The 21345-nt window shown below is 40.4% G+C and overlaps 1 protein-coding gene across 27 annotated transcripts in view; it reads left to right on the forward strand.

Annotated features, from left to right (window-relative positions):
* PTPRD (protein tyrosine phosphatase receptor type D) overlaps window positions 1-21345 on the forward strand; it is a 1167048-nt gene that overhangs the window by 362449 nt on the left and 783254 nt on the right. For all 27 annotated transcript variants that reach the window (XM_077921375.1, XM_077921383.1, XM_077921379.1 and 24 more), the window contains one exon: window positions 515-558. The gene's annotated coding sequence lies outside the window, so the exon portion shown is untranslated. The remainder of the gene's footprint in view (window positions 1-514; window positions 559-21345) is intronic.

Below are 21345 nucleotides of genomic sequence, written 5' to 3' on the forward strand. Positions count from 1 at the left end.
AGTGCCAGGAGCATGGCAAAGTGGCCCCATGCATATTCCCTGTCCTCTCCCCCAAGGCCAGGAAGGGAGAGAGAGAGGAAGGGGAAAGGCCATTGGCAACGCAGCGCAACTCCTCACCCAACATGCAGCCAAGAGCAGCGAGGAAGGGAGTGGCTTATATTCGGGTATTTTCCCTTTTTCTCTCTCCCCCCCCCCCATTTTAAAGGTGCAGCTTATATTCGGGTGCGGCTTATATTCAGGCCAATACGGTATTTTTTCCCAAAAGGAAGAAAAAACTATAAATAGAAGGGGATTAGAATTCCTAAAAAAAAAAATACAGCCATTGTATCCTTCAATTGGATTCCATTTGCAATTTTATACTTTTATGGTTTTTATGTTCCCAAGTTACAGAAGACAATTGGAATTTTTGTTTCATTAAAAAGCAAATAGATTTGTATACAATTCTGATTATTATTGTTAATGAAACGTGATTCAAGTACTGATTAAAACAATGCACTTTTTTCTTTTCTTTTAGCTCTCTGTCCTGAGACACAACAGCAGGATGTGCCTTGGAGAAGGGTAAGTAACCCAGTTTGGTATATGTAAGAGGGCCTCAGGTTATGTGTTTAGTTTGTCTGTTGATGTATGTGTGTGCAGTAGATACATTTGATCTAGCTACATTGTATAGAGATCATTTTGGGGCACTTTTCTCTTTACCAAACTCTGATACACTTGGTTTGTGTGTGCTTTTGGAGAAAAAAAATATTTATATTCAATAACTAATTTCCCAAAACGTGATGCACTCCAGCCATTAAGTCTGTAGAATTCAACGATACAACCACAAACAGGATGGCAAGGGGGGAGTGATAATGTGGTCAGGAGTTTATTTGGGCTGTTTCGTGTGCAGCCTCCATCCTCCATTTCAAAATTACCACCCTGAAACCTCCTTCTTGCAATAGTTTTCCTTCTAAAAAAGTTCTTCTCCAGGTGCGTAATATAGTTCTAGGCAGACGTAAGTCTCCAGAAAGTCTGGAGAAATTGCTTTTAATACAATGATTGAGGGAAGCAGAGGAAAGGAAGCAGGTGCTTCAGGAAAGTTATTAGGAAACCCGGAAGGCAAGAAGACAGAATCCTGAGAAGAGGTAAGAATGGTTCTTATTCATAGCCAATCTCCAGCCTCTGTTCAGTGACCATTGTATCTCCTAAATTCCATCCCTTCTGTGCAGAACACACAGAGTTAACTTACAGATGTTCCAAAACAATAGCCCTACTTGCAGTTACGTATAAGCTAAACAAGCTATAGCTTAAGGCCCCACTCCCTTGGGGGGGCCCCCAAAAAATTAAAGGGAAAAAACTGGATGTACATTTCCAAAATATAAGATAAAAAACAAATAAAATAAAACCTACATACAGCAACAGTGTTTTGTGTTGTGTAAGCTCCTATGATGTGAGTGATGGGCCTGCTAGCCTGCTCCCTAAAATATCACTGGTTTGCTCATTTCTATATATAGGGTGCCTCCATTCTTCATGGACTTGTTGCATGGCAACAGGCGCAAATGGCTTTAGATACCTATTAGGTCCATAAATTACCATATAGTGTATATTCAACACAAAAACAGAGACAATTTGTTGATGAAAAAGGACAGGTGGACATATAAAGGGTTCCATTACCTTCAGTAGCTTAGGGCCTCATCAAACCTAAATCCAGTTTGGGTATTCAACACACCCAATATCAGTTGTGCAAAGAAGGAAGAAAGGAACGTGTATTTGGGAGGATATCTATGGCAGAGTGAGTGGCCTGCCAGCACACGAAGGTTGTCCCCATGAGGTGGATGAACACTCGGCCCTGGAGGGTTCCAGAATTCAGTAGCCTTTCCCACCCAACACACAACGACATTGTCAAGGAGTGGCCAGCCCAGGGATCATACAAAATTAACCCGTGCTGCTTTCCTCTCCTGCATCAACAAATACTGTATCATTGCATGGGTTGTATATGATCTCTTTATACACTGTGATGTTTTCACCCAGAGGCGTCCTATGTTGGTTATATAGGGTTAAGAGACACATCTGTTTTGCTCAGCAAAGGCCCCCCCTCTACCTCTAGTTCATTCAAAGCAAACCAAAGAAGCCAAGTGACAAATATTACAGTCTGCCAAGCATTCTTAATAATGCATCTGCAGCACAGAAGCCTAAATATTCACAGTTAAGAAAAGTGACCGTGCAATCCTCGTGCATTTGAATTTTTGGATTTTTTTTAAGGTGTTCAACCAGAAAAATGGTCATTGATCCAAGTTATTACATATATGAATATTTTAATTTATTATGGGTTTTTAATTTTTTTTTTAAGAATGTCACACTTAGAGATTTGTATCACTTATATTTTGTTTTTTTTTTAAAAGGAGTGATTGAGAGCGCAAATATTTTATGTTTACTGATCTGAAAGATGCTGTTCAACCCCTGTATTTCAGGAGTCACATCGTCCTTTATTTTTAAGATTTCACTTCAAGTATGTTTACTGGTAAATAACATTTGCGGCTGGAATTTTTCTTGGCCATTGCAGCAGTTACAAATCAAATATTTTCAAGCACTTAAATATATGATATGAAACCTGATCCCATGGCAAAAGTAAAAGGCTATTATTAAAAAATTAAAAATCTAAAATAATCTTCTCCGGTTTATAATCATAATACTGGGAAATTCAATATTTCTGCTCAAACAAAGAGGCTGGTAGACATATTTACAAAAGGCCTTATGATGTTTGCAGTTGACTTTGCAGAAGACAACATTTATAAAACCTTTACAGTGCCTGACAGGTGCCATGAATTCTCCTGAGGATTACTATATTCAGATATTGTCTTTCATTTGAACTTCAAACACACATTTTGCTAGGGAGTGTATTTTAATAGCTTTTGGAAATTAAAACCTTTGTATTTGTGTCATTCTAATATTCTCTATGAATTTACTTTTGGGAAACAAATTGCTGCAAAGCTAAATGCAATTATAATTTTGTTTAAGTAGAAAAAATGAATAAATGTAATAAGGATACACAGGGGAAACTAAGAAACATGAGTAGTTTCTGTGACTGTTTCTTCAAAGAAAGAAACAGTGAATGGGGAAGAGTTGTAGGACTCCCATTTTTTTTAAAAAAATGCACAGCAATCTAAACAGAGTTTTCATAAATTTGGAAATCCCAGTTTTACATTACAAGTACATTCATACCTCGTGTTGCATTTGCTTCAGGTTGAGTGTTTTCAGTGCATCCCGTGGCGACCCGGAAGTACCGGTAAGGGTTACTTCCAGGTTTCACCGCTCACACATGTGCAGACGCTCAAAATGACGTCACGTGTATGTGCAGAAGTGGCGAATCATGACCTGCGCATGCGCAGAGGTACAGAAGCAGGTTGCATTCTGCTCATGTTGTGAACGGGGCTCCGGAATGGATCCTGTCTGCAACCAGAGGGACCGCTGTATTGTTATCCTTATACTACATCCACTGACGTACTTAAGTGACACTGATTTCAGTGGGGCTACTTCAAATATTAGAAGTCTGGATCCAACTCTAGATGTTTTACAGACATATGAATGATGGTAGACAGATCTTACAGGGCAGGGTGCAATCCACATAGCCCTATTCAGATGATTAAAAAGTGATCCTGGTCACATGATCACTGCCTAGGATTAATTTGCTAATGCTGGCCAAGAAGCTTTGTAGGCTGTGAATTTGAACCATTCTAGTAAAGCAACATCATTAATGATAACAGAAACATGAATCTCTCAATAGCAAAAGCTTCATCTTGCCTGGTTATCACTTTTGAAGCCTAAATGGGTTAGTACCCACATATTTTAAAAGACTAAATTCTCCTGTGTAAGCCTGCCCATCATTTCAGGCCACCTGGGGCAGTTGTCTCGTATACCCTTCCTCCATCTGAAATGTGGCTGGTGGGAACATATGAGAAGGTCTCCTCTGTTCCTCTGCCTAGCCTTTAAAATCCCTGCCCAGATCATGTGTCTGGCTCTGTTTCCCACAACATTCTGTCACTAATTAAACATTCTGGCAACAATTATTTCAGCAGGACTTCAGCATGACCAGGGTTTTATTTCATTAATATTGACTTTTCTCATGTTTGTTGTTTTATAAGGGGAAAAAACAAAACAACCTGCTGCCCTCTGTCAATTTATATGCTTTTGTTTTTACCTGATTGTTTTTAGTCTGCTACATAAGCCACCTTGGGTTTTGGAGTGAAACAAAAGGACAGGATATTGTGGTTAAAAATTAATGAATGAATAATATCAATCATTTCATCCTCATGCAATCGATCACTTCTCCTAAGCACTGGTTGATGACTGAGACTGATGCTCTGGGATCTGCTGCAAATGAAACAGACATCTGGGAGCTTTGCCAGCATATTTTAGCCACCTTATTCTGAAACTTTATGTGCTGGGTGAGCTCTCAGATATAGGAAAGTCTACAGACAGAGATATCATATTTTTTAAACACTTGAGATGTGAAGTCTGAGCACTTCACCCAACATAACAATAAAAAGTTACTTGACGAGATTTCCAGAAGACTAGCTGTCGTTATTCTTCCATAACAAACTTATTAAGTGAACTTGGAACATAAGTCAGTATATTCCATCTCAATTCTCATGTTTCTGTTGGACATGGCAATTTTGCCACAATCATTTTGAATGGCAGATACATTTGAATGAATCCATTGAAACCTAGGGTTCATTCTTGCATGGGAACTGCCAAGTCTCACTATATCTGCATCTATACAAGCAATGTGTTCACATATGAGGAAATGCATTCATGGTGACCTCAGCCTGACTACACATTGGAGGCTGCAAAATGAGCCTTTTTTCAGCAAGCTGAAAGAGGCATGACTGAGCCATCATTGCTGATGACGTGGACAATTTCACCTCTGGTCAAGCAGTCTTTGCAGGTCTTTGCAACAATTCAGAAACCTGTGAATCCTATTTGACCAGAAACAATAATCATGCAAAATAACTGAAATTCTGAGCAAGCCCAGTGAACATCAGTATTTCAAAAGCACAGGCCCACACATTGGCATCTTCTGCCATGTCACCCTCATATATGTAAAAACTCAGGGACACCATTTTGACCAGTACCTAGCCACCTTCCTATGCTTCATATTCTCTTGATTCCTGTCTTTGCTCTTAGCATTTTTAATTTGCTTCATAAAAAAGCATTGAGAACACATCAATGTACTCCTCTTTCCAAAACTTTTATTGCATGGAAGGGAGTAAATGATAGGAGAAAGAAAACAAGACTTCTCCAGAGGAAATAGCACCATCTTTGAAACTCACCAACAGGTCTCCAGACTGGGGGTGCATCTTAGCCATTGAGGCCAGACTGCAGTCAGTGGTGGCTTTTTATGAGCCCTCTCCAGGCTGCCAAGGCGGGCTAACATTTCTGCCAGATCAAGCTCTTCCTCTTCACCAGATGGGAAAGGAGAAGAGGGCATTTGGGAGAAGCCTTCACTGCCTTTCCAGTATCCTCGAGTCCATCCCTGCCATTCTTCGGTGTTAACCTAGCAAGGAAGCCAAAGACATCCACTCAGAAATGTCCCACCCCCAAATCTTACCCAGGGAAAGGTGATCCCTCAAACAGACAACACAGAAAAGGAGAGCCACATGTACAGTAATTAACCATGTGGCCCATTCCCAGCACACAAGCAGCTCCAGAAGATATGTCTGCAGTCTCCACAATGACCATGGGTAAAAAGAGCTGAATGACTAAGCAAGGAGGCTCAGAAATTACTTTAAAAAAAAAAAATCAGCTATGTGGTGGGGTTGTCCTAGAATATATTCAGGCCCTGGGCAACAACTGGGAAACACCCAACCAGTGTTCAGACAAGTGGGCTGAAAAGCCCATCTCCCACAATGCCATCAACAATCCAGTCATGGAGATGAAAGAGTTGAGGGGTGGACCAGGCAAGGGCTCGTATAGTCTTGGTCCTCCCATCTTCAAAGCATGATATGCATCAGTGTGTATCCAAATGTCATGCTGGCCTGCCCTCTTCTTTGAACCCCACCCTGACCTCAAAAGTGGTCCTGCTGCCTGATTGTGATGTATATCACTCAACAAAGTGGGGTTTCTCTAAGCAATGTCTGCCTCCTTTTTCCCATACTTTAGCAAAACATTCAACAGCTTTCATTTACTTGGCAGTGAAATAAAAAGTCTGGGGGTCATTTTTATTTCTTCACACACACAAAAATTACCCAGTCGTTTAGACTCCCTTGGAAGTTCTGTCTGTCAGAAAAATGACATTGTATGTCAAGTGACACCTGAAATGAAAGAAATCTAAACTATAGCAAAACTGAACACTTGTTCTGACATTTAAAAGATGTGCCCTCACAGCTGCTTGATTTCTGTTTAAAAGTGATTAAATGCTTCAAAGCTGAAATATTTTATACTGTATTTATGGTATAAAAGTATGCTATTTAACTTTAAAAAACCCTGAAAATGATCTTTCTCTGAGGCAGAACTGCTGCTTGCATGATTCGGCACAGTAGAACTGGCATAGATGTTAAACAGTTCAGTGTTAATTACTGTGAAATGTAAATAACTGGACTCCATTCTTTGTTATTATTTCTTTGCCCTGTTTTACATCTATCACTTTAAAAAAAATACACCAAGCAATTAAAATAAAATTGAAAATAAGTACTATTTTTTAAAAATTTGCCGCACTTAATCAATATCAGCCATAAACTTGTGTGTAGTTGATGTTATTGTAATTCAAACACTGCACTGGCTTTGCTACTGCTATATTCCAGGCTACACTCTTCTTCTTAAAAATTCTGATTAGAGTTTGGTGCTTTGATTTTGCTGGCTGAGCACTGCAGCCTTTGACAGAGAATTCTAATTACCTCTCATTTATCTAAAACGTTGGTACAGGTACCCAGGGAAATATAAACCTATGGAAGTGAATGACCAAAAAAAAATATTTTAGAAAAATGAGTTGGTTGATGAATTCACAGAAGTACTAGGGTATGTGCCCCTCTGTTGGTGGACACTATTCAAAGCAGACTGGAATTTAGAAATTCTGGAATATACTGAAAGCAGTTCAACTATTTAGCAAAATGCTTTATAAGGTGCACAAAATCTCCAGATGACAATTTCAGTAGAACTGCAGAGCTGGAAGAGATCTGAAAATAATAATAGTTTGTTTCCTTGCCCTGAGTCAAGTGTCTTCCATGCTTCTGTTACAGGGGGATAATGTGCTAGAGAGAGTTTTCAAGAGAATGCTTGTTACAAAATCTAAGGCAGAAAACTTGAAAGTGTGTGTGCTATTTTGTGGCATTTTGGTTGGCCTTATGAAGCCATTGCCCTAGTAAGTTTTTTTAGATTTAGTTATTTTCTCATGGCTACTCTCTACCTTTTCATTGATTTGTTCCTCTATTTGTTGAAGTGGGTTATCCGGTCTTGCTGTTTCCATGACTTCTTTATGAAAAAAAGTCATGATGGGCTTTGGAATGGTATGTTGTTTTGCCCTGAATAGGAAAGAGTAGTAAGAAATGCAGACATCTATGGTATTGCATGGTATGACTTGGCCTTCTAGACTTTTCTAAAGGGTAGATCTGGAACAGGATAAAACTGATTAGAGTTAGCCAAAGCAAAACAACATTACTTATTTGGCATTTTTGAGGCCCCTTTTAAACAATTGAAACAGATAGTAGGATACATTCAACTTGTAGTGGCCACATATTTTCAGCTCCCTTGAAGGGGTAGGTATAACTATGGGTGAGCAGATGATTGACATGAACACTTGGTCTTATCTATGAACTATTATGTGGACTTAGAAGAATATCTTTCTATTGGGCTTATTTATTTGATTATTTAGAGTTTATTATGTTTGAGTTTGAAGGAAAAAAATATTTCCCTCCCTTGTTTATGGACCAATGGAAGTTCAACCAACAACAGTGCATGCAGGGAGGGGTTCCTTGTATTTCATTCTGCTAGCTATTCATCTTCAGTGTGCGATCTTGTCAGGTGCTCTCTTTTTTTAGAAAGTAAGTTTACTAGAGCTACTGAATTTGTCTTATCTGTCATAGCAGAATTATTTTCCAAGAAATGTGTTTAATTAAGCATGTACTCCTCTACCGGAACAGCTATCCTAAATCAAGCTGTGCTTTTCCAGGTGTTCTCCCAGTGATTTAGAATGCTCTTAATCATTCTGCACCTCATTTTCTCTAAATAAAATTATGCTAAAGTTTCCAAGTTGTCAACTTTACAGGATTTTACAGGTAGATTCTAGATCATTTCCCAGCAACAGTACAATGGAGATATGTACAAATAGCTAGGATTGTGTTAGGTGTTGGCTTCATTGGCACATGAGAAAGCCCATATACCAGCATGACTTATTTTTCTAGTTTGTCAGCTGACATTAAGCCAGAGTTCCTTGGTGTGAACACAATGGGAAACTCAATACAAGCCAAGATAGTTGTGTTGAAGCTGGAGCATGATGGGATGAGGGGAGGAATAACAAGGGAGTATTTTGCCCTGATGTTTGTTCGCAAATGCATAAACCATGGCTTATGAAAACTGGTCACCTCCAGACTGCAATTATGAGAGGCATTCAATTGCATGATTGGAAGTTTAGGTTTGCACAATTAAAGTGGATTAAAGTGCTCTATCACTTTGGTGCAACAAAGACTTTTTGTAGTTAGGAAAGTGATAGGAAAACACACTAAAGGGCATAGGATGGTGATGAATTTCTTGGAAAAGACATAAGCATCTCACAAATAAATCAAAACAGATCTCAATAAAGAACAGACGTCATATTATCTCCATGCAAGCTGTGCCCGTGAATGATCCCCTCTGCTGGACCACAGAGTAATGGATGTCACTGTATTCAAAGTCACATTCCTGGGATTGCTAACATAACAGATGACACACATCTGATTATTTTAATGTCTAAAGGGTGGGGAAAATGCTTCTTGCCTCATTTCCATCAAATGGCCACAATTAACAATATTAATTTTAAAATAGTAAACAATAACCAATAAAACAGCCAACAAATAATATAACTTCATGGCCAACAAGTCAAAGAAAAGGAACAAAGATCAAATACATTCTTAAGCTGCCATGTTTTACTGGTCATTGAAATGTGATTAGCTCAGGCTCTCAACAAAGGGCACTGCATAACTTAGCCCCTCACCCACTTCAGATGACAGAAGACAGTCAACAAAATTTCAGATGTTAAGTAGAGCACCTAAGCATGTTTATATGTCAAGAGGTAAGACATAAAATGTATTTATCCCATGCTGTTTAGGGGTTTAAAGATTATGACTAGTACTTTCATTTGGGTCCTGAAAACAAACTGATCATCAGTGAAGGTGGAATGACTGAAGTGATATTGTCCCAGCATCTTACCCTGGAAAACTGTCCAGCTGCTGTGAATTTTCTGGTCAATTTTTAAGGCAGATCCACATGGCAATAATCTAATCTGGATGTAACCAGAGCATGAGCGATTATGCCCGGGTCTGATTTCTCCAGGGAGCTGCTTAGCTGGTACTAGCTGAAGCAGCTGACAAAGCATTCCTGGCCACTTTCACCTAGGAATTCAGTATCAAATCTAGATCCAGAGGCATTTTTAAGCTGCTCAGCTGATTCTTAAGGAAGTCTGCAACCATTTCTAAAACAATGAAACCATATCAGCCGAATCCCAAACAATGCTACCTCCATCTTGTCTGGATTAAGTTTCAAGTTGCTCATTCACATCCAGTTCACATCACTGATCCCAGGCCAGGCACTGGTTCAAAACTTCTCCCAAGACCCGAAAAACAGGTGAAAATGAGAGACATTTATTCGGTCCAGCAATTTGGATACCCTCAACCAGCATTTTCATATAGATGTTAAACATGGTAGACACAATTGGACCATGTGGCAGCCTAAACCAAGGCCATTGGGTAGAAAGTATTTTATCACCATTTTCTGGATTCTTCCCTCTCCTGGAAGGACTGGTGTCACTGACACTCTGTATAAACCTCTCGACCCCATTTTTGCAAAGCAACCTTTTGTTTTCCAGTACTGAAATCTGCCAAGAGAACTAAGAAAATCAATTTTGTACTCCAGCTGTCTATGCCCCAATATATTATTTGTTTGTTTGTTGGATTTATTACTTGCCTGTTACCTAAGAATGTTTCCAAGCAACTCATATTTAAAAACATAAATACATTGCACCATAAAAAGAAGGAAAGTCATATGAAACATTAAATTTTTAATAATTTAAACAACACCTGCTAACAATAAAACATAATCATCAAAGGACTGGGGAAAGCTGCCAGGTGGTTCTCACTGTGGGGAGAGTGTTGCACATAAAGGGAGCACTGAAAAAGCCTTCTCCCTTGCCATCAACTTCCAGGCCTTCCTTAGAGGAAAGACCCAGAGAAGGTTCTCACATGAATTAGGGTCACTCTCTAGTCCAGCTAAGGCAGTTACAAACCCAGGCCAGAAGACAAACTGGTAAGTATCCAGTTACCTCTAGAAAATATTGGATTTTCATACATAAAAGTCATTATACAGTACGATTGATAGATAGATAGATTAGATAGATAGATAGATGATAGATAGATAGATGATAGATTTGTTGTTGTTTAGTTGTTTAGTCGTGTCCTCATGGACCAGAGCACGCCAGGCACTCCTGTCTTCCACTGCCTCCCGCAGTTTGGTCAAACTCATGTTGGTAGCTTCGAGAACACTGTCCAACCATCTCATCATCTGTCGTCCCCTTCTCCTTGTGCCCTCCATCTTCCCCAGCATCAGGGTCTTTTCCAGGGAGTCTTCTCTTTTCATGAGGTGGCCAAAGTACTGGAGTCTCAGCTTCAGGATCTGTCCTTCCAGTGAGCACTCAAGGCTGATTTCCTTCAGAATGGATAGGTTTGATCTTCTTGCAGTCCATGGGACTCTCAAGAGTCTCCTCCAGCACCATGGACTCCATGGACAAAGACAACAGGCATATAAAAGATAAGACAGACAGACAGACAGACAGATAGACACACACAGTCATACCTCCACTTATGTGTCCCTCTGCTTACGTAAACTTCGGAATATGTAAATGGCAATTTTTTCGGGATTTTGCCATGCATGCATGCGCAGAAGCGCTCTACCGCCCCCGCCCCCCACGCATGCACAGAAGCGGTCTCTTTGGTTGCAGAAACCTCAGGATCCAACCAGAGCTCCGGAACGGATCCTGTCCGCAACTGGAGGTACCACTCTCTCTGTGTGTGTGTTGTGTGTGTGTGTATGGCCGAATTCATTTTGGCACCTGAGGTGGATGCCAAAATGGTGCCTCCTTCTTCCTCACCAGGGAAGAAGGGGTGAGGGAAGCAAGAAGGGAAAGAAAGATAGACATATGATCTGTTGCCCCAGTGGATCTAGCTGCCTGAGGCAGTCATCTCACCCTGCTTCTTGGTTGGACCCGTCTTGAATAAAGATCTCCATTGGGATCCACTGCCTCTGTGGATTTTGCCATCTGAGGTAATTGCCTCACCTTGTGTCGTGGCTGAGCAGGCCCTGATTCTAGGATAAAGGGCTGTTTGTTTTTCCTTTCACTCTGCTCTCTCTCTTCTTTAATATTCCTGAACATGGTAAAAGAATAATTTTATTCCAGTAAAGAGGAAAATATTTTTAGGGGGTCGGAATCAGCAGAGTGAGAGGAGAAAAATAAAATGAAAAACAAATATTATTGCACGGATCATTTGGCTTTAAGATGGAGGGTTGCATTCATTTTGAATTATGCAATATTGAACCTCTTGCTGAACAATGGACATGAAAACTCCTTCGTGACTAAAATCTTTGCTCTTGGGCATTTTTAGATTTCCCAACAGCACTGAGGGGGATTTATGGGTGACATTACATATGATGTACTCAAAGTTTTCAGTGGCAATAAAGACTTTTAATCAAACAACCAATGGACAGAAACAATTAACAGGCCTGAAGGTAGGAAGATGAATGTCAATGTTAGCAACATGTTAGGCAATTATTTTGCCACAAGACAGTTGAAAGAACAAGTTAAGAACTGGGTGGGAGGGGGAAGGGGGGAATTTCCCCTCAGCCATTATGTGAACATTATCAGGGGTTGAAGTTCTCAGACCACTGTTGTTCCATGAACCACAGATAGGGAACCCCTCAACTGGAGCACCATCTTAGTATTGGTGGGTTTCATTGAAAGCATCATGTATATCATTCTAAATAGGAACCCGTGACTTCTAGAACTGTCATTTCTCAGAGTAATGCTTTTTCTTTCTTTCTCCAGTTCTGCCAACCGCCCACATTCACTTTACTTCAAATATATCAGAAGTTACCCGAAAGAACTTACAGGAACACAATGCCTCAGTGGAAACTGCAAAATAGCCTCCATATAAGCTATTTTACTGTGTCCAGAAGGCTGACAGAGATCATATGACTCAGAGGAGGCATAATGTAGCAGGATGATAGTGAAAATGCCAAACAATGTGGGGATTAAAGTCAGGTGAAGCCTATGTTTTTTGCCAGGGGCCATTCAAAGACTGTGCTAATTTTATTTTCTGCTGTCTTCAAGATCTTAATCAGAGGCATTCTAGTAGGCATACACTTTACGGTCCCTGTGTAGTTTCAGATTTTGCTACCTGCTGCTTTAGCACTTCAAAAATCCTCTGAAGCTGAATATCACAAAGAATATCAGGCAAATGTTACCCCCACCTCCCCTTTCTGACTGAACCATGGTAATATAATAATAAACTATTTAAATAAGTTTATCGGTTCTCTTTTGGAGGGCAGTGGAATAGGGAGCAGAGTTTATAATTACATTTTGATCTTTCATAGATTTATGTTTGCGTAGGCTCAAGGAACTTAAAAGATTGTCTCGTCAAGCCCCTGCCTCAAGTATTAGCCTTAATAGAGTAAAACCGAATATCATTTGTAGTTGGAATACCACTGCACCATGGTGGGCATTAAAACATCCTGTAGCAGGCAAAACAATTATGGCAATTTGATATGAAGTGCAGCTCCTTTAGCCAGCTCACCTTTCTCCAATGCATTGTTTCCTCACTTGCCTTCAGATACTGATTGCATCGCTTTGCATACCAGCCCCTCCACTGCACATTCACACCCTGGATCTCTTCAGCCACCCCATCCATCTGGGTGTCTTGCAGCTGGGCTCTTCATGTACGTTTCTCACCCACTCTGCCAGCAGCTGCTCTGTTTTATCTATCTGCTGGTTATGCTGCTGCCTTTGTTGCTGGTTCAAGGAGTAATACTATTCTTCCTATTCTTGACAGATTAGAGAACTGGGCCAAAACAAACAAGATGAACTTTAACCGGGAGAAATGTAAAGTATTGCACTTGGGCAAAAAAAATGAGAGGCACAAATACAAGATGGGGGACACCTGGCTTGAGAGCAGTACATGTGAAAAGGATCTAGGAGTCTTGGTTGACCACAAACTTGACATGAGCCAACAGTGTGACGCGGCAGCTAAAAAAGCCAATGCAATTCTGGGCTGCATCAATAGGAGTATAGCATCTAAATCAAGGGAAGTAATAGTGCCACTGTATTCTGCTCTGGTCAGACCTCACCTGGAGTACTGTGTCCAGTTCTGGGCACCACAGTTCAAGAAGGACACTGACAAACTGGAACGTGTCCAGAGGAGGGCAACCAAAATGGTCAAAGGCCTGGAAACGATGCCTTATGAGGAACGGCTAAGGGAGCTGGGCATGTTTAGCCTGGAGAAGAGGAGGTTAAGGGGTGATATGATAGCCATGTTCAAATATATAAAAGGATGTCACATAGAGGAGGGAGAAAGGTTGTTTTCTGCTGCTCCAGAGAAGCGGACACGGAGCAATGGATCCAAACTACAAGAAAGAAGATTCCACCTAAACATTAGGAAGAACTTCCTGACAGTAAGAGCTGTTCGACAGTGGAATTTGCTGCCAAGGAGTGTGGTGGAGTCTCCGTCTTTGGAGGTCTTTAAGCAGCGGCTTGACAACCATATGTCAGGAGTGCTCTGATGGTGTTTCCTGCTTGGCAGGGGGTTGGACTCGATGGCCCTTGTGGTCTCTTCCAACTCTATGATTCTATGATTCCCTCCATTTCAACTCAGGCACACCTCACTCACAGGTTTTTCTCCGGGAAACATGAATCCTACTTCTGACACCAGTGTTGCACTTCATCCCAGTTTCTAAGCCATGTGAGATTCTAGGCACTTACCCTGGATTTGTGTTTCCTTTGGAGTGAGGTATAGAGTAGACTGGGTGGTCTTTATGATATATGGTTTATTTACACATAAATACAACCTGAGCATATGATGGAGGGGTTCACAGCATTAACACCCACGAAAGAATATGACTTCTCTCATAGATGTCACTTGGAGAAGTGCATACAAGGGGATAGAGCAAACTTAGCTCTTTATAGATTTTTAGATAGGAGAAGCGCCATTATCTCTCAACAACTACATGCCCACCTAAGCAAAACAGAAAATTCCCAGTGTGTTGGTAAGTAGTAGCTACTGGCACTTGCGTTCTCGGAGCAGCAGTGAGATAAATAAATATCAAGCTTTTCATTAATTCGCCTTGTATATTTCAGGAGATAAATATGACATAAATAAAACAGCTGAAATTTTTGGATTTCCATTCTATTATGGGTGACTTAAAAGAAAAAAAGAAAAGAAACCCCTTGGAGGATGGCAAGACTGCTTCTGAAATAAGAACTGAGCTCCAAGAGAAATATGTCTGCGTTTTTCAGCTCAGTCTCTAGTGGAAAATAAAAATGACAAAAGCTCTTCATAAAATTTAACACAGGTAAGGGGGGAAATTTAGACACAGTAAGGAACATGGGCTGAACAAGCAAACAGAACAATGCAAGGATGTTATAACTGCAGCTGGCCTGCTGCGTATGAGAGTTGCCACTAAAGCAAAATCTGAGGTAAATTTGAAGGTCTTTGCTGATACAAAATATCCATAGGAGAATGTGAATAATATTGTGGGCGGGAGGACAAAAAAGCAGGGATCGAGGAGGGTCAGTTGGGAAGGGAGTCCCTATTTTCATCTGAGAAATTTTGGAGGTTATGGAAGCTGCCCTGAGTGGCTGTGGAAACCCAGCCAGATGGGCGGGGTATAAATAACAAATTATTATTATTATTATTATTAGTAGTAGTAGTAGTAGTAGTAGTGGCACCAGCATCTCCTCTCTCTTGCCAATCATCTGTCCAGCAAGAGGAATGGGAAACCTTGCAATCCCTTCAAAATATGCTAGCACATGAATTTATATCAGAGCCAAACCAAATTATTCCTTTGTGCATAGGAAGGCAAGAGCTTATGATCTCATAATGAAATTATTATAACAATCTAAGTTATATCTACCCATTATTGCCTTAATATGAAAGTGACTCCTAACACACAACGCTGAGTGTTAAGCAAACAATAGTCACATATTACTTCTTTTGAAAGTTGCTTAAATTTCACCTTGTAGTAATCTACAACAAATGATCCGCTACATTACCCAAATTCTTGATCTACCCCCACTCTTTTTAAAGCTATGGAATGTGAAATGTATTACTTAATAAAGCAGAGGCGAGGCTTTGTGTTTTGTATTAAGATAGATTACTTATGTGAAATGAAAATTAAGATCATAAATCAAAACAGCTCATTACAAGTTCCTTGTTTTACTGTAATTTATCAGTTGTACTTCTATTTTTTATTGTTTGGGTATCTAGCCTATGCCACTTATCCCTTTACTTCATCACTAAATCTTGCTGCTAGATATTGGTTACCTATCCATGAGCAAATGAATTATTGCCAAATGACTACACAGCCTGCCTTCATCACAGGCGCTGGGTATGGCCAGGCGGGGTGAGGAGAAGCTTCAGCTGAAGTAAATACCCCAGTGAGAAAAATGAGCTAGATACCAAATTTCTTTGAAATATAACCAAAGACAGTATTTCATTAGGGATGCTGTATCATTCCAATATTGTGCATGCACACACACAAACACACACACACAAAATGAGCATGTTACGATTCCAGGCCTTTAGTCTTTCAAGATTTTCAGAGAAGGAATCTTTCTGAGTTCTCAGATCAGCTATCCTCTAATAATGGTGCTAAAGGAAATCATATTCTTAAGAATGTACCTTTCAGGCAACTAAAAACTACAGCTCTCCAGGATTAAATCAGAAGTTTAAAAAGGCTTTCGTCATTCCGAGACTGTACCTGGAAAATAGGGACACTTGGAGGGGATCGCTGTGGTCTAAACCATGGAGCCTCTTGGGCTTGCCAATTGGAAGGTCGGTGGTTCAAATGCCTGCGATAGGGTGAGCTCCCGTTTCTCTGTCCCATCTCCTGCCAACGTAGCCGTTCGAAAACATAACAGCTCAAGTAGATAAATAGGTATCGCTGCATCGAACAGCGTTTCTGCGCACTCTGGTTTCCGTCACGGTGTCCTGTTATGCCAGAAGCGGTTCAGTCATGCTGGCCACATGACCCGGAAAGCTGTCTGCGGACAAACGCCAACTCCCTTGACCTGCAAAGCGAGATGAGCGCCGCAACTCCATAATTGCCTTTGATGAGACTTAACTGTCCAGGAGTCCTTTACCTTTATGTAATTACAGTATTGTTCTAAACAAATAAGTAATTGCACAGTTAATAAAAATTGGGTTGAGGCGAAAGGATAAACAATAAGCATTCCTTGGCATGCAGGGTCTCCTATGTTTATTCTTACTAGTGTTCAGCTGCAAGTTCAGAAGTTAGTGTTCTAAATTTTGTGGGGAGAGGAGGTGCAAAGGAGACAGCCTGCTTCAGACCTCCCCCCCTCCAAACATGCCGCTCCCCTCCTGGCTCACAGGACTAAAATAATGTGAAAGGAAACTTCTGGAAGAACAAGAGATTGGGGGGGGGGGGGAGATAGAAGCTTACCAGTGCAATAGTAACAGCCTTTTGTCTTGCATTTGTACCACACATACTGTATGTATGGACTGGCAGTCACATACAATATAGCCTTTGTGATTTTCCATTAGACCTATTATACCACATTTGTGGCTTTGCAAACTGACAGTAGCTCCTAAAGTGTGTTTAACATGTTATCTTTTAAGGTAACTATGTTTTAAGTATTTGTGTTCCAGCGTGAGAAAGTACCCCTGATTGAGTACAGCAAATCTCTTTGCAGGAAATGAATAAACAGCATAAATACCTTTCCCCTTAAATTTAAAGCCCTTCAAAGCCCATGAATATTATGAATATGCTAAACAACATCATCTAGTACTCAGATCTCTAGAAGTTCGATTTTTAAAAAATGGCCTCTGCAGATTGAAAAGTTATATAGTTTTCTGTTAACTTTCCAGGACTTTTGAGGATGAATACATATGACTATTTTAATATAGTATTTGTTTCTGCTTCTATCTCAGAGCTTTTAACAGGTCTGTATAACATTTGGTATATGCTATCCCAGAATCATTTATACATTTGTCTGTAAGTGCAAATGACATGCTACATAATTTATCCTGAAAGTTTAAAAAGGGGGATTTTCTTCTAGAGACACTCTATGGATCTGTGCATAATGTAATATGGACAGTGATGAATGACTTCTTGTTCAGCCTTTGCAATACACTGTTCTGAATGCATGAGCCTTTTTTATATGAATGTAACTGCATATAAAATAATGTGTTAACACTTGGATTTTACAGTCAGTGCTATTTTAGTTCCACTTCACTTTTGTAGTGCTTCTGGTAAATTTGATGAGTTTTCACTGAAGTAGTGTTATTGATATATATAGATAAATAGATAGATAATGAAAAATTACACTAAAATATTTAAAATTCTGATTCAAATCTTCCTGCTGTATAAACATTCCTTTCCCCCAAAAAAATAAGATAAAAAGATTGCATGTATGTCATCCTAATAGTAATTTGGAAACCAGCCCAGTTGAATTTATTAGGACTTTATTTAAAGTAAAGATGTTCAGGATTACTGATGCAAAACCAAGTATGGTTGAATTGTGCAAGAAAAGGAGTAGGGTGGGTCAGTAGTAGTGCATTTTGTTTCTTTTTTTCTTTTTTGCATGCAAGAGGTCCCAGTTTCAATCTCTGGGATCTCCAGATTTGATCTGGGAGTGAACTCTGCTGGAAACTCTTCAGAGCCATTGCCAGATTGAGCTATACAGTGGCCTGTCCGATAAGGCAGTTTCTTACGTTCCTGTGTTGTGTGGCTTTCAAATCCTCTTTCCATTACCCAGCTAACCCATAGCTGCTGCTTCCACTGCCATGGATAAGAAATTCATTTAGAACTCCTAATCAGCATCTTGTGTTTTGCACATGAGCTGCGAGCTCTCAGATCACATTGCATCTTCCTTCAGTGCAGCATAGAAACATACACTACATAACTCTTGTTCCCAAAGTTGCGTTGCCCTTGTGTGCTTTCATTAAAAGCCCTTCAAGCAGATACACTCTGCTCTTAGCGCCTGAATAGAACCATATAGACTTGAAGCAAATTTCATACGCTCATTGTTGGCATTTTCTTAGCTTTTTGGAAAGGAGCCCTAAGGCAGAAATCGTATGCATCTGGATTTGGGAATATGTCATGCCGAGCTCAGTGGGACTTACTTTAAAGTACACATGTCTGGGATCACACTGCATGGCACACTTCATTTTGTAAAAGCAGGGTAGTAAAAGGCTGCTTCACCCTTTTAAATACAAAAGCAAGTCTGAACTTGGCACTACTTCTCCAATTAACTTCATACACAATTGAATTAATTTTAATATAAAATGGGTAATCATGCCCTTTTAAAATCCCCGCACTGTGCATCGGCACTGGAAGCATACGGATGAAGAAGGCATTATGAAATATTACCTGTCATGTGCAATTCTATGAATGTTTACTGAGCAGCACTTGACCTAGGATGCAGCTAACTATGAAAGATGGATTTCCAGCTTCATACAAAGTGCTCCATGTAGCATAAAAAATAAATGTTCAAGCTGATCCCCAGGATGGGGAAGAAAAAAAACAACCTACAAGAAGTCGCAGAAGCATATAGAGCGTGTAAAATGAAAAAGAAAACGACGAGCAAGGGGGTGCTAGATAACAATTGGAAATGGGCATATATGCCCCACCCGGCTGGTTAGCTTTTGTTGGTTTTTTTAAATAAACAAGATAGAGTTAGCTATAGAGTGTGCTGTCTCACACTGCATGAGTAGAAGGCAGTTTGTGTAAGCAATCATTCCCTTCCCTTCTTTCCTTCTGATGACCCCATTGTGTATCTCCCTTAAAAGCTTATCTAGGGGGTTGGGGTGGGCTATTGTGCATTGCGAGCTGTGTCTTATGGTGCTGAAACGGGAGGCAGAATGACCCAACACAGGTAACCTTGGATGAGTGATGCAAGACTCTGCCCAGTTTGGGGCAATTCCTCCTCCCATCGCAGCTTCATAAGTCAAAGCTCATGATGTTCGGCACAATCCATGGGGATGCCAATAGTTGAGCTACCCCAGCAACACTCTTGCTGCTTATCAGCTGGTTGGCATTACAGCAAGCCTCCCTTACCAATGCACAATGGAGAGCACACTTGGAAGCTCTCAATTGTGCATTGGCAGCCACGTGTCTACTTGCCCAGCACCTGACATCACGTACGATCACATATCGTGTAGGACAAGCAGCCCTGGCTTGGGGGAAATGGGCTTGCAGGCCAAATTGGAACCCATGCCAGGCCTAATTAGGCCCAAAGGCCAGCGTTACACACACACACACACACACACACACACACTGTGGGCAAAACTTGACAGGTGGGTGGGGAAACCCACCTGCTAAAGTTCAAATGAAGTTGCTGTAACCACCAATTAACTGATCAGCCGCTACAGCAACCTTCTTCGAAGGTAACAATCAGCTGATATATTGCTGGCATTGAGTGTCCTATATTATATATATTCCCTCTCATATGATTTGTCTACAAAGATGCTGCTGCTGCAATACAAGATTATAGTTTTAAGGAAGCAGGAGATATGCTACTTTGGTACTATGAGGCAATATAAACTGCCTTTGGGTAGAATGAGATAAAGCAAAAGTCGGTGATACTGCTATACCCATATTATTGTCCTATATAACTACAAGATTTAATCCAGTGCCCCAAGTTTGTCTCCTGGAGGAGACAAAGCTAGGAGCTTACACTGGCATTGCTGTTGCTTTTTAGGTGTATTACACCATTTTCAGTGCAAAATGAGGCAGAGTATTATTGTCACTAGTCCCATATAAATCACTGCAGTTGCATGCTCCCTCAGAGTTCAAGGCCTCAGTGAGTTCTGCTTCTTAGATGAGTAACTTTACAGCATGAAATTCCGGTATCATCCCATATCAGAGTTATCTCCCCCTAACAGGAAAAAACGGTGCAACCTCCAATGATTTGAGCAGCTGGCAGTAAGGATCTTGATTTGATCATGTTGCTTTTCTAGACAGACTAATTGTTCTGATTTATGGTTATCACCTGTATTTCATGGGTGCTTGCTTCCAGCTCTAATTAATGGATAATTTTCAACTGCTGAAACTTTAATTGTCCCCTGAATTTCCAAAAAAAAAAAAAAAAGAGTGGAAAGAAATATGGCTCTGGGCAAAATGAAGTCCCTCTTATGTGACCTTTTGATGGGATTTTATGGGTCAAAATACTAATAGTGATTATAACTACTTTTACTTACTTATCAAACCTTTATTAGGCATTATACAAATAAAACGATAAAAGAGAAAATAACATATAAAAGCCTTGAAATATATACAGAAAGGCAGCAGTTGGCTACATACATATATATATATATATACATATAGAATCAGTGGTTTTCCTTGTTAACCTGTTCCTTGGAGAACTGCTACCAAAAACTCGGCTACCCCCGCCGTTACCCTTTGGTCAACGTCGGATAGGCAGAATCCCACACATTCACCTTGCTGGGGTTCCAGACCACCCAAAAGAGGGGACAGCACGCGTTGACGGATCGTACTGTACAATGGGCAATGAAAGAGAATATGCTCTACCGTGTCCGGGACATTTTGAACATCTTATCTTATCCTCCTCGGTGCCGGGACTTAATGAAGTTAATGAAGTTTTAATGAAGGCTCTCAGACATTCCCTCTCGGGCATTAAGGCACTCCCTCCCAGTTTCTTGTTGACTCCTCGTGACAAACTTATTCCAAGGATCTTTAAGGACTTCTAATGGGCTTTTAACCCTAAAAAAAAAACAAAACTACAAATTCATAAAACCACAAATTTCTCCCACCACCTCTAACTTTGTGGACCCCCAAACATCTCAGTTGTTTTAACAAACTGAGAAGAAGGGGGGGGGACACTTCAAAGGAGGGCTCTAATTGGACCCAGTTTTGAACTCCTCGCAGCAGCCCAGCCAG

This window comes from Podarcis muralis, chromosome 17 (assembly GCF_964188315.1).
Source record: "Podarcis muralis chromosome 17, rPodMur119.hap1.1, whole genome shotgun sequence".
In the NCBI taxonomy this organism is placed as follows: domain Eukaryota; kingdom Metazoa; phylum Chordata; class Lepidosauria; order Squamata; family Lacertidae; genus Podarcis; species Podarcis muralis.